General features: G+C 37.1%; 1 pseudogene; it reads left to right on the top strand.

Annotated features, from left to right (window-relative positions):
* Nucleotides 1-15,854: 15,854 nt before the first annotated feature.
* On the top strand, nt 15,855-17,135 carry LOC147880718 (uncharacterized; annotated as a pseudogene).
* Nucleotides 17,136-17,689: the final 554 nt, after the last annotated feature.

Raw genomic sequence — 17,689 nt, 5'->3', positions numbered from 1 at the left:
TAGGCGATGCGATAGAGAGGAAACAGAGAGGAGGGGAGAGAGAGAGAGAGAGAGAGAGGGGGAAATGAAGAGGAGGGGAGAGAGTAAATAAAGATGAGAGGAAATAGAGAGGAGAGGGGAGAGGAGAGGAAATAAAAAGGAGAGAGAGAGAGAGAGAGAGAGAGAGAGAGAGAGAGAGAGAGAGAGAGAGAAAGAGAAGAGAAAAAGAGAGGGAGAGGAGAGACGAGAGAGAGAGAAGCATACTAGCGTGAGAGAGAGAGAGAGAGAAGAAGAGGAAGAGAGGAGATGAGAGAGATTGACGAGAGATGAAAAGAGAGAGAAGCGTACTAGCATGAGAAAGAGAGAGAGAGAGAGAGAGAGAGAGAGAGAGAGAGAAAGAGAGAAGAAGAAGAGGAAGAGAGGAGATAAGAGAGATTGATGAGAGATGAAAATTTAGAGAAGGAGGGAGCAAGAGAAAGTACAAGAGAGAGGGATAGAGAGAGTAAAAATGAAAGACTATGACTCTCGGAGATAGAAAATCTTACCAATGAGGAGGAGAAATGAGTGGGCAACGATTAAGGAGGAATAAAGGAGAGATGTTTTGATGGAAGAATTTGGGAGCTACGATCAATGAGGGATATTAGAGGAGAGATAGTGAAGGAGAATGTAAACGTGTGGAAACTTGCAAACAAAACTATCTACCTTGGTGTGTGATTTAGTCGAAACTTAAATAAACAAAACTATAAACTTTGGTGTTTGAGAAGAGAAATGTGTGGAAACTTGAATTTCAAATTTCCCACCTTTTTTAAAACTATGAAACCTTGTTTGAAAAGACAAACATGTGGAAACTTGAAAATTGTGTGAAAAGACAACCTTGTGTTTGAAAAAACAAACGTGTGGAAACTTGAAAAGTGTGAAAAGACAAACATGTTCAAAAAGGAAAACTTGTGGAAACTTGAATTTTAAAATTTAAAAAAAAAATTAAAATGAGTTTCACTTTCATTTTCAATTTACTAGTTTAATTTCTCAATTAAAATTTTTGAAATATAGTAGAAAAAAATGCATTTTGTATTAGAATATAGAAAGTATAATTTTAATTTTATCACATTTTTGAAAATTTTCAAAGTAGTTTAACTTACATTAGTATATTAATAGTTTAATTTATTTCTTTTTAGGGAGAATTAATATATTATTCTAGGTTAATATTAATTTTTTTATTTTAAGTCTTATTTTCTTAATTTTACATTTAAATTTTTATATTTTTTCATAAACTTTAAGTTAAATTAAATTTATTTATATTTCAAATTTTGTGATTTCAAATTAATAAGAATTTACTTTGTCAAAATTTAAACTTCTTATGATTGTGAATTTTAAATTATTATTAGCTTTAAGTTAAATTAATTTGAATTAAAAAAGAGTTTCGGGGTTTGGGTTTAAGGTTTGGGAACTGGGGGTTTAGGGTTTAGGAGTTAGGGCTTAGGGTTTGGGGTTAGGGGTTTACGATTTAGGGTTTGGGTTTGGGGTTAGTGTCTAGGGCGTAAGTATTTGGGGGTTAGGGTTTAGGGTTTAGGTTTTGGGGTTCAAGGTTTAGGGATTAGGGTTTAGGGTTTAGGGGTTAGGGTTTAGGGTTTGTGGGTTAGGGCTTAGGCGTTTGGGCTTAAGGTTTAGGGTTTTGAGGTTTGGGTTTAGGGTTTAGGGTTTTGAGGGGGTTTAAGGTTTAGGGTTTGGGGGTTAGGTTTTAGGATTTTAGGGTTTGGGGGTTAGGGTTTAGGGTTTGGGAGTTTAGGGTTTAGGGTTTGGGGTTTAGGGTTTAGGGGTTTGGATTTAGGGTTCAGGGTTTGGGGGTTTGTGTTTAGGGTTCAGAGTTTGGGGTTAGGTTTTAAGATTTGAGGGTTTGGGTTTTGGGTTTGGGGTTTAGGGTCTAGGGTTTAGGGTTTAGGGTTTGGAGTCAATTTAAATTTGTAGTTTTTATTATTTAAATTTAAATTTATTAAGATTTTAACTTCTTATTAATGTGAATGTTAAATTCTTATGAGTTGTAAGTAAATTAGTTTTTGTAAATAAAAATTTTATCTTTTTTAAACTCGCAACCTGAGTATATTAAAAAGAACAATGGAAAATAGATTATTTCTTGCTTTTAACTCGCAACCTAAGCATTTAAAAAGAACAATGGAAAATAAATTATTTCCTACTTTTCTTCTCTTCGACGGTTGGTGTAGTCTAGATTAGCATAGATTAGTTTGTCCTTAGAGGAGAGAACTCCAAAAAAACCAATTAAAGCCATGCGAAAAATTTCTCGACTAGTTCCTAAGTCCATTCGTTCACATTCAGTTTCACACTCACAACAACCCTACCATTTAAGCAACAATCAAGGTTTTAAAACTTTCAAGATGATTGGAAGTTGTATTTGTGGACAGGACAGATTACAGTTGAATCAGTTAAGGGACTGGATAGAGCAGATTATATTTGTACCAATTATGGGAGTTAACAGAGCATTTTGCACTTATATCTAATAGACTTTAAATTTGTATTCGATTGTACTTTATTTCATTTTACACTATCCACGAGTTCATTGTAAATCCTTATTTTTTTTCACATTTATGCATGTATCTAAGCCTTGTAAAGCCTTTTAGGCTATTCCCAAAGCATGAAATTGACACTTATACAATTGGAAAGAATGAAAACTTGTGTTATGGGATTCTCAAATAGTTTACTTTTAAACAAAGATTTGCTTCCATATATGTATAGAATAATTATTTGATGTTTTAAAAATATTTGGGATATCCTATATAATCCAAGATGCATGCTTCAAATTCTCAAATTTTGTGATCTTTTTACCTCAAATTCAAGCTGAAAATGTGTAGATTAATTAAGGTGCTAAGGTGGGCCTCAAGGGTCTCTACATTTTTTGTATGGGACCTCAAAAGTGTAGTATTTTAGTGTTCTCTCTCTACTTTTAGTATCTCTCTCTCTAGATCATGATTTTGCAAGTATGTTTAGATCATTTTAGAGAGTGTTTTGGATATCCTTATTTCCATCAAATCTACTTTCAAGCTCAATTTATTACAAGAAGGGCTATGCTAGTCCACACACATCATGATCTCATATTGGTTGCTCTTGACTATGGTTTTGATCCTTGTCGTGCCATAGGGTTAATAGCTCCCCAAACTTGATTTGATTATCCGTAATTGGGTGTCTAATTTTTAAAATAGTATTTTCCTTTCATGGAGTTTTGTGGTTTCTAGGGTTGGATTGGTCCATAGTTGATAGAACTTGTTGATTTGATTATTGTTGTCAAAGTAGTCTTTGTCTTTATGTTTATTCCTCTTTTCTTGTGGATGTCACAAAAATCAATTTTAGGACGAAATGTGTCACAATGATGGATATGTGATCTTAAGATTATTGGACATCATGTATACCTAATTTTGCATGATGATAAATTGGTATGCTCTCTTATTGTATTTTACCTAGCATGTAGACTCTCATGTTGATGATACTTTTGTTTTGTTACCTATTTGGCATAAATTTTGACTCACAAAAACATTCTCTATTACTTTATATATTCTATTTGTATAGAACATAGGACTTGTAGGGTGTAGGAATTTCATTCATTGTTTGTTGAGATGAATGTTTGTAAGAGAGAAAAGGATAAGGCTTATGAGTTGCATGTACATCTTTGAATCCCATGGGTGAATTTGTAATATTAAAAATGTTAATAATTTTGAGTTGATTATACCTTCTTCTTTTATCAGATGTTGTGCTCTTAAGAACTTTCTATATATAGATTTTGAAAGTGCATACTTGATGCTTGTTGGGTATCTTGAGCTACCTAAAGTAGCCTAAAGTAGAATCAAGATAATCACCTACTCACCTAGGGACTTTGTGGACTATGCCTTGATATTGAGATTGATAACTTGACATATTTATTCCCTTTCCTTCTCAATGGGTTTCATTCATGCATCTATCATGTCTAAATTAATAAACCATGTTTGTGTGTTGAAGGACCTTCACTATGGGTCCAAGTGTGCATACTCATTTTGTAGAATTAAAGGGAATCTTATATGAAATTCTATTCACTTGTATCATGGTTGTGAGAACTTATTGTTCTTTTTGGTTCGCTCCTCAAATTAATTTTTACCGAATTCCATTTCTTTAGTTTTTTTAAATATTTCTTTCTTTCAAACACCAGGATCATTGTTGGGAACATCTTACATCAAGAAATTGCATTCTTTTTTGTATTTGCTATTCTTCTAAATCTCTTCAAGCCTATCATTTGATTCAATAGGACTATTGGCAAGCTCTACTAGTACACGAAGGGACATGAACATATTATCCTCCATGGCATGAGTTAAAAAATCCCTCAAAGTGGCATGAACATCTTATGAACATATAATGAAATAAATGGTACGTGGCAAAAGATAGCAAAAAAATTCAAGTACACAATAGAAAACTCAAGAAAATAAAAATTTTGTATACCAAAATATTGGCTATTGTGTTGTCCACACAATACAAAGCTGGAAAATATAAATTTTTTGATATAGCAAACTATTGGCTTTTTTGTTCTCCACACATGCGCTCTCAAAAAGGGAGCTTCGATGATAATCTAGACATATGTTGGAGGGAGGATTGTGAGAATTGATGACTCAAGGAAATGATGGTGACTAATATATAGTGTACCATGTGGTCAGTTAGACAGATTGGATGACTACAAATCCCTTATAAGTACACTTGATCCGACTATAGATCATATAGAGGTCATACCGTCAAAGTCTCAAATGCACCCTTGAACCCTTTATTGTGGGGAATGACACCCTTCTTAGGGGTAGACACCCCCCAAACCCCCCTTCTATGCTGGTATCAAGCTCTAACACAATCAACTAGATGTCAAGTCTACATAGGTAATTTTGGTAACTGTCCGGTCTACAAAGTAAGAACCCTTCTAGTTTTTGAGAACCCTGTTAATAGCTAATTCCCATCATAGCTTCTCTTCATTTGGGGTCCTTACAACATTTGGCACATCAACTACTATGGGGTACCTTACATGAGATGTGGACATTAGACCTAACTCTAGCTTATAATTCTCTAAGGCATGAGTACAAAAATTTACTTGATTGGAATTACAAAAGGGTTATACAAATTCATAATCTATAGAAAATGAGAAAGAGACCACTAGCTCCAACTTTGAGCCCTCATCAATATCCTCAATTTTCATCACTCTAAAATGTAGAACCTATTTGTAGGATTTAGGGAAGATATTGGACTACACAAGTCAACAATGTCTACTTGGATTTTGAGAAACTTCAATGAGAAATGGTCAAGATGTATGGAAAGAGAGAAGATGGTAAGAAATTCTATGGAATGAGAGAAGATGGTTAGAGGAACTCTATGGCAACACTGCACTTTACTTAGATTCAATTTCTAGATCAAATATATCCTAACTCTTTTTCTCATTTATTGTATAGAGTGTAATGGTAAGCTCATTTTTGTTATCCAAATGGATGGGCCAAAGAGTGCAAGCTAGAGAGGGTGAGAATTTGTATTGTTGTGAACAAATACTTAGCCTTTGTAGATAAGACAATGTGACAACAATGAAGCACTGGCGAGCAAGATTTGTCACAAGATGAGAGAAGTTCCTTTTCAAGGCAGAGGAATATCTACTCCAAGAAGGCATTGGAAAAGATGAATGGTTCCCCTTCTTGATTAAGCATTATTATCCCTAGAGATATGTCATGCTAAATAGATTCACTGATATTTTTCTTTTGAAAATATGGCATTTGGGATTTGATTGCAATCCATTAAGTCCTCATAGTAGGAAAAAACATTGGCTACATAAACTACTTGATGAAGGACTCTGTAATGGTTCAAGTTGCTAATTGGAAAGGTTAATGCAGTTTGCAAAATATTGTGAGTTCCTAAAATGTGGTAGTGGACAATGAGCAAGAGACAGTGTGCATTGCCTTTGGTTGTTTCTCTCTATCTTTTCTCTTGAAAAATAGGTCGTGTTGGTTTGTGCAATGGCTTTGAGTAGATTCATGGATAGGGATAATAATTGGGCCTCATAATTATGTGCACAAAGGATGCATTTGTTAGTTGAAGCTCTTTTGTGATAAAGACAATATAGATAAGCATCCTACTATCTCCAACAACCCAATCCAAGGCAAAGCACAACAAAGCTGAGTGAGGGTGGGATTGTATCCTATAGGTTGAAGAAGCCCCTGCTTGTTCCTTAACTAGTGAAGTGGACTGATGCTAAAATCATCAATTGGTATCATAGTATTGTTCAAGAATTGTTGCAGTACTTTCATATCTATTATAATCTAAGGGAGGTGAAGGATATTGTGGAGTATCACGTTAGGTGGTCGGCCATTCAAAATTTGGAATAGAAGTCCCATTTCAACGAGCGTGAGATTGTTGCCTTGTTGTCTAGAGAGGATGTCAAGGAAGTGAAGAGGGGCATGAATATGAATTCCAAGTTACAAAGATTCAGGGCTCTGAGGGTTCTTGCAAAATCATTAGGTTCAATTAGAAAAGAAGAATATAATGTTATTATTTTCTTCCTCATCCAAGGAGACTTAAATAGTTGCTAATGTTCCCATTCAAGATAAAAGGGCAAAATGAGATGATGCAGTGATTATATTAATTTTTCGGTTGCTATGTGCCTTTCATTCACTTGAGACCAAGGAAGATATTGTTGCCCTCTCATCTTCCTCTCATGCCCATTTATTTTTATCACTCTTGCAAGTTGGGCATAGCTCCCATGAGTAGCATGGTGGAAGAATTTGCCATTGGGAGTAGAACTTGTTTGTTGTAGGGATTCACTTGAAAAACTAGAAAAATATAGCTTTAGGGCCAAGAAAGTGCCTAATACCAGATGTTAAGGTCCCAGTTGGTGATTGGAAATCGCCCAAATAATAAATGCATGTTGGAGAATACATATGAGGATGTGAATGCCCAATATTGGAAGTATTTGATGCCCAAAACAATGAAATAAATTTTAGATTTGGAACCCATTGCAAATGTAAGTTTGGGATGCTCTTGAGGGCCATTTGATGCCATGATAATACACATGTATAGAAAGTGAAAATTGATATTGTTGCATCGCTAAATGCATGTTTTGATCCCTAAAACTGGCTTGATGGATGCCAAAAATTGATGCTCTTGAATGCCTAAAAATAGAGCAAGTATCTACACTTGTTGCAAAGGGATAATCTTAGCTTTGGATGCCATATTCCTCACATGAATTGAGTGGAAATTGTTGTGCATACTAGAGAAGTGCCAACACTTTGGATGTTATTGCATTTGGAAAGTACTATATACATAACACTTGGGAATCAAGCATGGCTGAAACCTCTCAAGTTACTCAAATTATAGAGGAGAAACTCACCAACGACAATTAGTCCCAAATTACCATGGCGGGATCCATCGGATGAGAATAAATTGGCATATAGGATGGGTTGTGAAGTCAAGGTAGGTGTTGCATTCAATATCAATATGCAATGGCTTCCAAATTTTAGATTTGGAAGTATTTGATGCCCAAAACAATGAAATAAATTTTAGATTTGGAAGCCATTGCAAGTGTAAGTTTGGGATGCTCTCGAGGGCCATTTGATGCCATGATAATACACATGTATAGAAAGTGAAAATTGATATTGTTGCATCACTAAATACATGTTTTGATCCCTAATGCTAAAAATTGATGCTCTTGAATGCCTAAAAATAGAGCAAGTATCTACACTTGTTGCAAAGGGATAATCTTAGCTTTGGATGCCATATTCCTCACATGAATTGAGTGGAAATTGGTGTGCATAAATCTAGAGAAGTGCCGACACTTTGGATGTTTTTGAATTGCATTTGGAAAGTACTATATGCATAACACTTGGGAATCAAGCATGGCTGAAACCTCTCAAGTTACTCAAATTATAGACGAGAAACTCACCAATGACAACTAGTCCCAAATTACCATGGCAGGACCCCCATCGGATGAGAATAAATTAGCATATAGGATGGGTTGTGAAGTCAAGGTAGGTGTTGCATTCAATATCAATATGCATTTCAAAAACACTCATTCCACATATCAAGAAAGCCAACACTCCAAAGGAAGCATGGGATATAATTCAAAAAATGTATGGTACAACTGCTGAAGCAAGAAAAAATCAGCTTAAGCAAAGACTCCATGGAATGTGGAGAGGTAATAGAACTATTATAGATTATGTTATAGAAATTAGGAAAATCATGGAGGATTTAGCCTCTTTCAATTGCAATGTGAGGATGATGGCTGTCTATTACCTTGAATGGATTTGGGGCCTCAAGGTACTTCTTTGGACAAGTCTTTGGACACATCCATATCCCCATGAGAGGTACCATGCCTGATTTTGAAGAGCTAGTTTCTTTATGCATGATGGAAGAGGTGAAGTTTAGACTCAAAGGATCAAGTAGTAGTGGAAGAGACAATTTATTCTACCATTAGGGAGGTAAAAGTGATTTGAGAGGGCATAGTTGACCCTCAAGAGCCATGGGAATGCCTCATATGCTCATGAACACAATATGGATAGAAATGAATATGTGCAAAGAGGCCATGACTACATGTATAGAGGAAGGGAGAGAGACCCAAATCATGGTAGAGGAAGGGCCAACCATGTGCAACAAGCTACAATTTCCCTTTTTTATGGAAAATCTAGTCATTTTGAAAGAGATTGCTATGCCAAGGAAAATTCTAGCCATAGAGGCCATGGTGGAAGGCATCAATATAACAGATATCAATGCTCCACTCTTGTGTAACTACGTAGGAACCAACTAACTGTACTTGTAAGCCCCCATATGAGGAGAAGGCATTTGAGTAGCTCGGTTATCCGGTAGGTCCTAGTTTAGACACCAGATGGGGGCCATGTGTGGCCTGATGGCTGGACGGCTTTAGATAGAGTTGGCACGCCGCCAACTAGGCTACATGCAAGTGCAGGAATGCATCCCATGACTGACCGCATTGAGGGTAGATGGAGCATTTCTTGGGGCAGCCCACTCTTGAGTTGCGGGGCCCATTTGGAGCCCCATATGATCTTGGATGGCTCTATTTTGTGCCACGATTCTATCGTGTGGTCGGTGATCTATTTCGGGACCAGTCGGCCATTCTGGGTGGACTGGGTCGATCACCCAATTGGGTCTAACCAACTATGATTGGTGGCTATATAAGAGCAAGCCCGTGAAGCCCATTATCATCACTGGCTACAGCAACCCTGATTCCTTATCATCCAACCTCCGTCCTCTACTGTTTTCAGCACACCATCAAAGCTTCTCACACAGGAGCACATGGCTAGGAGGCAGTGCCATCTATTGTATTAGTTTTATAGTAATCAAATTTTTGATTCTCCATACTATTTGCTTTTCTCTCTTGCATAGAGATCCTGTTATCTGTTGAGCACAGACATTGTATTGTTTTCTTACATGGTATCAGAGCTTGGACTCTAGCAAGAAGATTTGGTAGTGTGTTTTTGTTTGTGAGTAGATTGTGAGAGATGGCCCAACCCGCGAGACTGCGAATCCCACCGTTCAGTGAAAGCAAAAAGTTGGATGGCACTAACTATCCACTCTGGAAGTTCAAGATGAAGACCATCCTAAGTGCATACGAGCTTTGGGATACTGCTACTAGGGTGGACGTGAAGCCGGTTGCGAGACCGCGGATCCAGCCAATGCAGGACAACAAATAGTACCAACTGCGGATGAGATTCTCGTGTGGATAAGAAGCAATACAGATGCACTGTGTTCTATTGTCTGTAGTCTAAGTGATTCTGTCATGGTGTTAATTCAACATGTTACCACAGTAGAGGAGGCATGGATGGTCTTGAAAAATCAATACGAGACCAAGAATCAGATGTGGATTCAGAATCTGGAGACTCAACTCGCGAATGAGAAACTGTCTGAGTCTGAAGCGACAGAGAAGTTCATCACCAGGGTGAAGAATCTGCACGATTAGATGACTACAATTGGCATCACCCTCACCAGTGAGAATCTAGCATGAACGTGCATACGGATTCTCCCACCAAAGTACGATGGTCTTGTTACAGCACTAAATACGTAGAACAAAAATCCACCCCTCAACTTTGAGGATTTCAGCACGATGCTTCTGGAGGAGGAGATGTGTCAAAAGATGAGGACTGGAGAAGATTCGGATTTCTCGGCTGGATCAAAGAAAGGTAAGGGTAAGGACTCTGGTAACCCATCTTCTTTTGATGATAAAAAGAGAAAGAAGAAGACCAAGTGCTTCTATTGCAACAAGGCAGGGCACAAGCAGAATAAGTGCCAAAAGAAGATTGCAGATGAGAAGAATGGAGTAAAGAAAGAGTCCACATCAGCTTTGGGACTAGTGTACTAAGCAGGTTTTCCAATAAGCCCCGAGAGAGCCATTGGAGGGCAGGGATGCGGGTGTTGAAATACATCAAAGGCACACTTGATTATGGCATCACCTATACCAAGGGCAACATCTTGATCAGATTCTATGACTCGGATTGGGCAGGAGACGTGGATAGTAGGAGATCAGTGACAGGTTACTGTTTCTCACTTGGATCTGGAGCTATGTCATGGGTCAGCAAGAAGCAACCTACAGTTGCTCTTTCTTCGATCGAGGCTGAGTACAAATCAGCATGTTTTGCTTCTTGTGAGGTAGTGTGATTGAGGAGGATTTTAGGGGACATGGGTGTATTGCAGAACAAGCCTACACAGTTATCATGTGACAATCAAAGTTGCATGGCAATTGCAAAGAACCCTGTGTTCCATGCTTGCACAAAACACATTGAGATTCAATATCACTTTGTATTCGAGCTCATCATGGATGGAGAGGTCGACTTGGTATACTATTTGACTACAGAGAATGCTGTGGATATCTTCATGAAGGCTCTTGGAAGAGACTTGCTGGAGAGACATCTTCATCGACTTAGCATTGGGCCGAAAAAGTAAGTTCACTTGCGGGTGGACATTGCGGGGGGTTGTTAGATATCAATGCTCCACTCTCATGTAACTATGCGGGAACTAGCTAACTCTACTTGTAAGCCCCCCATATGAGGAGAAGGCATTTGAGTAGCTCGGTTATCCGGTAGGTCTTGGTTTAGATACCAGATGGGGGCCATGTGTGGCCTGATGGCTGGGCGGCTTTAGATAAAGTTGGCACACTGCCAACTAGGCTACATGCAAGTGTGGGAAGGCATCCCATGACTGACCACACTGAGGGTAGATGGAGCATTTCCCGAGGCAGTCCACTCTCGAGTTGTGGGGCCCGTTTGGAGCCCCAGATGATCCTGGATGGCTTTGGGCCGAATGTTCTATTTTGTGCCACGGTTCTATCGTGTGGTCAGTGACCCCCTAGTCAATCATTTTGGGTGGAGTGGGTCCGTCACCCAATTGGTCTAATCGACTACAATTGGTGGCTATATAAGAGCAAGACCATGGAGCCCATTATCATCATTGGCTATAGGAACCCTGATTCCTTAGCATCTAGCCTCCATCATCTAGTGTTTCCAGCATGCCATCGAAGCTTCTCACACAGGAGCACACGGCTGGGAGGCAGCGCCATCTATTGTATCAGTTTTACAATAATCAAATTTTTGATTCTCCATACTATGTGCTTTTCTCTCTTGCATACGAGATCTTGTTATCTATTAAGCACAGACGTTGTATTAGCATAGACGTTGTATTGTTTTCTTACAGTAATAACATGTAATGGTATAGTACATGTCTTATGAGTTTGATCAGTTCTTGTATAGTAAAGGTATAAAGGGATGGGTTACATGTAGATACACTCGATAGCAAAATGCCATTGCAAAAAGGGGAAATAAAGTGACTGGAGGCACATGTTGGATGAAATGAAATGAATATGCCCTTTATATCATTGAAGTGGTACACATGGTGGTGTACATAATGAATAGAACCCATGGATTCCATACATGGGATGACACCCTTTCAGAGGCTTTATGGATATAAGCTAATTATGGCATATTTGAATGTGTTTGGCTACATTTGTTATGTGCATATACCCAATGAGGTAAGAAAGAACATGAAGCCAAGTGCTGTAAAATGTGTGTTTTTTGGATACCCATATGAAAGAAAGGGTTATAAATGCTATGATCCCACTATAAGACAAGTATATGAGCTTGGGGCACCAACTCAATGTGTAATATGCTACAACGGTTACCCTCATTCCAAAATCTAGGTTATGGGGGGACAAGGTCCATAAATAATATGCATGGATTTCCTTTAAAAAATTTAAATATGCAAGGGAAAAATATGAAAATTTCATGTCCCCCCTCCCATAAAATATAAGGTATATACCTTGAAAAATATGCAAGATACAAAAATTTGTACATATTTTTCATAATATGAGGCCTAAGGGGGGGTAAAACAAAAAATACACTAAAATATGAAAACCCATCTCCTTTTAAATGAATGGAACTTTTTCATGTGTTACCCAAATTTCAAGGTGTAAAGACATATTTGAAGCTCTTTTACTGTAGAGCACAACTATGATAATTTGAATAATTTCTATGAATGGCATATTGTTAAATTCATCTTATCTTATATTAATAAAGGAAGAACATATACAACAAGTTTGATATCAAAATACTAATATATTCACGATGAACTTTATATCACAATTTTCAATAATATCCCTTTTGGGTGATTCATGAGACATTGGTTCTTTCCCAATGTCATGTTCTCCACTTTCTTGCACAATATCGTGATCTTCATATGCTTTCCTAGATCTATCAACATTAGCTAATTGCATTGGCATCTCTGTATCCACATTTCCATCTTTGAATGTCGATTTACTTTGAGAAGCAACCCCATACCACCATCTTGGATCAGAACGATTTGGATGAAAGACTACCTATGTTGAAAAAAAAAAGTCATTTATTATTTTCACTTAAACTTAAATATACTGTATGAACATATATGTTACAATTGTTTTAAAAGGAAGGCATTAGATTAATTCAATAGTGTGTACCTATTCACACGGTGTTTAGGAAAACAAAAGTATCACTTTCATTGGTCTAAAGTTTAGTGGAGTCTATGGCAAAAAAACCACCAGTCTCTTTCCTAACTATGGTGTTGGGGCCATTGTAATAGTTCTAAAACATTTTACATCAAGAATTAAAAAACTAAATAGTCTAAATCCAACTTCTATTTCACATATGGTCCCAATAATCTACCTGTGAGGAAAGAAGATTGGTATCATATGCACTTGCTTGGCTATCTTGTATGAAGATAGCCATCACTCCATAATCAAATGTGGCTCTCTTCGAATCGATGTGTTCCACATGAAAATGTTGTCCAAGTGACCACATTGCACTGTACTTTTTGTAATACAAAAGAAAATGATCAAAATGCATTTTATAGTTATTGTGACCATGATTAGCTTAAGCAAACAAAAAGTAAGAAACTTACATGTTGATCATATCCTCGTGCAAACTCCCACTCTCACTCGATTATAAGCTCTTCATCATTTTTTGATGTATGAAGAGCTTCTTGTAACTAATCCTGTGAGATGTATTTGGGGAGAACAACAAGGTCCTGTGGATATTGTTAACTCCTATCATGTGCTCTAATATCGTCCTTGCATTTACTCTTTCTATTTTGGCCTCTTCATATCTTTGAATCCACTTTTGCATGTTGTTGCTATCAAGAATAGAAAACTTGTTGATTTTCTCGCTCAATAATTTGCCCACCTATTTTCAAATCCTTTTTCCTTGAGAAACCTGTGATATGATATGATCATCTTAGTTGTTATGCCAACAGAGTGGCATATCAGGATCTATGGATGCAAGAAACTCAGTGACATATACCAATGACTCTTGCACAAGCTAACCTACTGCCATCATTTCCTCGGGTCTCACTTTTTGGCTTACAAATCCCTTCAAAGTTTTAATAAATTGTTCAAGGAAAAATATCCAATAACTATGAACGGTTCCTACAATGGCAACCTTCTCTACTATGTGTACAAGCACGTACACCTGAGTTGTCATAATGCTTGAGGTAAACTGAAAGCACATAGCTTCAATTGAGTGAGAACCCTAGCCTTTTTAATGCTTGCTAAGGATTTCTCTTTTTGGGAGACTATCTCATATGTAAATTAAGATTTAAATTTACATGTCAATAAAAATTAAATAGAATATAAGGTAATGTGATAGTAAGAATACCGAGCACAACACCAATGATTTGTAGATAGCTTGACTGGCATCTTCTGATAAGCACCCTTTTACCATACAATTGGGAGGATAAAGTATCCAAGAAACAAATCAAAAAGATATAACAATGCATCACAAACCTTAGAGCATCATAACATTAATATCAATTTTTGAAACATATAAAATACCTATAAGAACTTGTGCCAATCATGGGACTTGAGGCCACTCTGGTTATTGTCTTCCATTAATGCTTCTTTTAAGCATGCATTTGTCTCATTGGTGTTTGAAAAGAGGCAGTATCCTTCTTTACCATTGCCTCCTCTCTCTTGGTTAAGATCCACAATGCTTTTAGGAGAACAACCCAACCATCTTGGGTTGGGGGCCACAACTCCATCATTCGTATCTTTACTTTTAAGTCTTCTCATACTCCTCTTGTGTCTTTGTCACCAACCAAATATGCCCAAGTAGAAGTCCCCACATTCTTGAAGATATACATGGGATCCAAGAGATGATTGATATGTAACTGACCCCAATAAGGGAGCTCGTGAAATATAGATAACCTCTTCATACCGGGTACAAGCATCTCTTCATTTGCTCTCCAAGCTTGAATCCAATCACCTACCTTTATATGAGGTGCTTTATGACCAAGTTGGCCTTCATGCATAGGAGGTCAAGTGAAAGGCATTAGGAAAAAAGGGAGCTTATTTTGGGGCCTTTTGGCCAAAATGAAAAATAGCTCTCAACTAATGGCCATAGAGCCAACATAACATGGGAAAATTATAAAAAATTTGAGATGTATCTGGATTGTCACAACAAGAAAGAATATTTTACTAATGTACAACTATAAAAAACAATTAAAAATTTTGGTCAAGCTACTGACACGATTCTACTACCTGACAATGTCTCATTCAAAATACATCATTATCTAAATTGTGCTTTCCCCTCAAACTACTCTCCCCTCCCAAATTACTCTTCTTGCTCTCTCTCTCTCTCTCTTCCTCTCCCTCTCCCTCCCTCTATCTCTCTCCCTCCCTCTCTCTCTCTCTCTCGATTTCCTCCTCATATACATTCCTTCAACCTATGGATTGGGTTTCTTTCCGTGAGTTTTGGGTGGCGATCGCAAACTAGAACTCAAAGTACCTCTAGGACCAAGGTACAAAAGCAAGCCCGTTTCTTTGTCAATCTCTCTCTTTGAATCTAATCTATGCTTGTGCAAAACTATGTTTATCAAAATGATGCAGACTAGAATATAACTCTTGTAAGTTTTTCATGGGTATGGCAAACCATTGACAGGACCTGGATCTTTGAGAAGCTTCGTTAATCAAAATATTGAGGAGCAAGGTACAACAGCGAGCTCTTTGTTTTTTCAATCTCTCTTTTTTGAGATTTAAGATGTGAAAGTGTTAAGTTGGATAATATTCTTAAAGTTTTTGGTGATCAAGAGTGTATTTATAAAGATGATGTAGAATGGAATGTAACTTTTGAAAGTTTTCCATGGTCTTAGTTTTTCAGGAAGCATTGTTGATCATAATATTGAAGTGCAAGGTACGAGAACGATATTATTGCTTTGTCAATCTCTCTCATTGATAATATTCTTAACTTTTTAATAAGAATATTGTGCTTATTCAAGACTAGAGTCTAATGCGTGCTCTTTGATATGTCCATTGAGTTTCAAGTGTTTGAGTAAAAGTTTGGATACTAGTCTCAATGGCATGTATCGATAATCAGAACCCTTCTTGTGCCAATCGTCATGTTGATCAAACTATCAAGGATGAAGCTATGGACGAGAGCTCCCTCAATCGTCGACCTCTTTCCTCTATATTTTCCATCGATGTTGCCAACAAGGTTACACTAGATGGCTCCTGGCAAAGACTGATTGTATCAAAAGGAAGTTGGGTGCTCATGCAACCAAACAGAAGGAAGAAGCCACGTTCAAGTAATCTCTTTTTAGCATCTTGGAAGGGTAGGGTGAAAGGTTTTAGAACCAAGTAGGGGATGAAATCAATAAAGGAAATATTGGTTCAACATGTGTACATGCATAGAGAGCTTGTGTTGTGAGAGAATTATCCAACTTATCTTCCACAACACAGGCCAAATTGTAAGTGACTTCATTGAAAATTTTTATTTCATAATCAGAGAATTTCCTGAACCTCAATGTCTTTATTTTTATTTTCAGATATATATCCTTCATCTTATGAGTAGTGGCAGCCTACCAAATGCATTTTAGGATTCATGGATGTGTTACATGGGTCCACAGGAGAGTTGCAATATCAAGGTAGATCAGTAGCATAGTTAGCTGAGTCAAGAGTCTTTTTCTATGATCATTTTTACCAACTATTGGATAAAGCCAACACCCATGGTGTGTTGAAAAAACTCTCTCTTCCAGCATGGAATACAATTAATTGGCCAATTCCTCATGGTGTTATAAAAGAGTCATATAGAGCCAGGTTGTTTTCAGAAGAACAATGATCCTTACAGCTAGGGATTGCTAGTAGAATCAACAAAATAACTATTTGCATGCCAATAACAGTCTTTGTAGATCTATTCAATAAATTTTATATCAAGATTTGCAAGATGATGCTCTCTTTCTCTGCAAATGGTGCTGAAAGGATTCTTGACTTCTTGGATTATGGTCATGACATGATAACATCCAACCAAGTATACTGTGAGGTTGTGCACAACTCCATTAAACTGAAGTACATGATTGCTACTCAAAATTTCATATTAACATTTTACTATAAATGCAGTAGAATAATTGGGAACCAATTGGTTCCAATGGATCAAGATTTGAACTCTTTTGGTCCTGAGAATGAAGCATTGGATATCACCATTAATGAGAATGACAATTTATTGGGAATTATATCACTTAGACAATGATGCACACTTGCTCAATTACGCCAAGACATTCAAGTGGAGACAGAGGGTAGTGTTGCAGAAAGATTCTCATTCATTCTGAATAAGAAGAAGATAAACAAAGAGTTGATGTGACTCAATGTTTTTTATTTATTATTGAATGAATCATTGATTTACACTACATGTTGACAGGTATTGGAGCAAAGGGAACATAGAATTCTATGTAGAGATATCCCAAATGGAATTATTGAGATAATTCAAAATTCATGATTACAGGTACGAAATGATTATTTTCATAGTATGCAATTGTGAGGCAACAGATAAACATTATACATTATATTGTCAAACAAACTAATGATTCTCAGACAATTAGTGCCATTGAGGTGATGGTGGATGCTATGACTCGAAGACAATCAGTGCCATTCAGGTGATAGTGGATGATCCTATGAGGAAGGTTGACCAAGGAGCTTCTGCTATGCCTTTTCTTCATACACCACCTTCTCTTCCATGTTCTGATCTCGCCTTTGCTCTAGTAGCTGAGCCTTTCTAGGCTCATATTGTTGGAATCAGAGAAGTTCTACTATAGTTTTGGCTCTCAAGTTATAGCCATAATCATCATTGCAACTATACTTTTTATTATTTACAAAAAACAATGGAGAATCAGTTTCTTTGCTCTTGTAACAAATTTT

The sequence above is a fragment of the Dipteris shenzhenensis genome, chromosome 32, assembly GCF_047967505.1.
Source record: "Dipteris shenzhenensis isolate YYH24624 ecotype China chromosome 32, Dip_SZ_1.0, whole genome shotgun sequence".
Classification (NCBI taxonomy): Eukaryota; Viridiplantae; Streptophyta; class Polypodiopsida; order Gleicheniales; family Dipteridaceae; genus Dipteris; species Dipteris shenzhenensis.
This window is presented reverse-complemented; position numbering and strand designations above follow the sequence as displayed.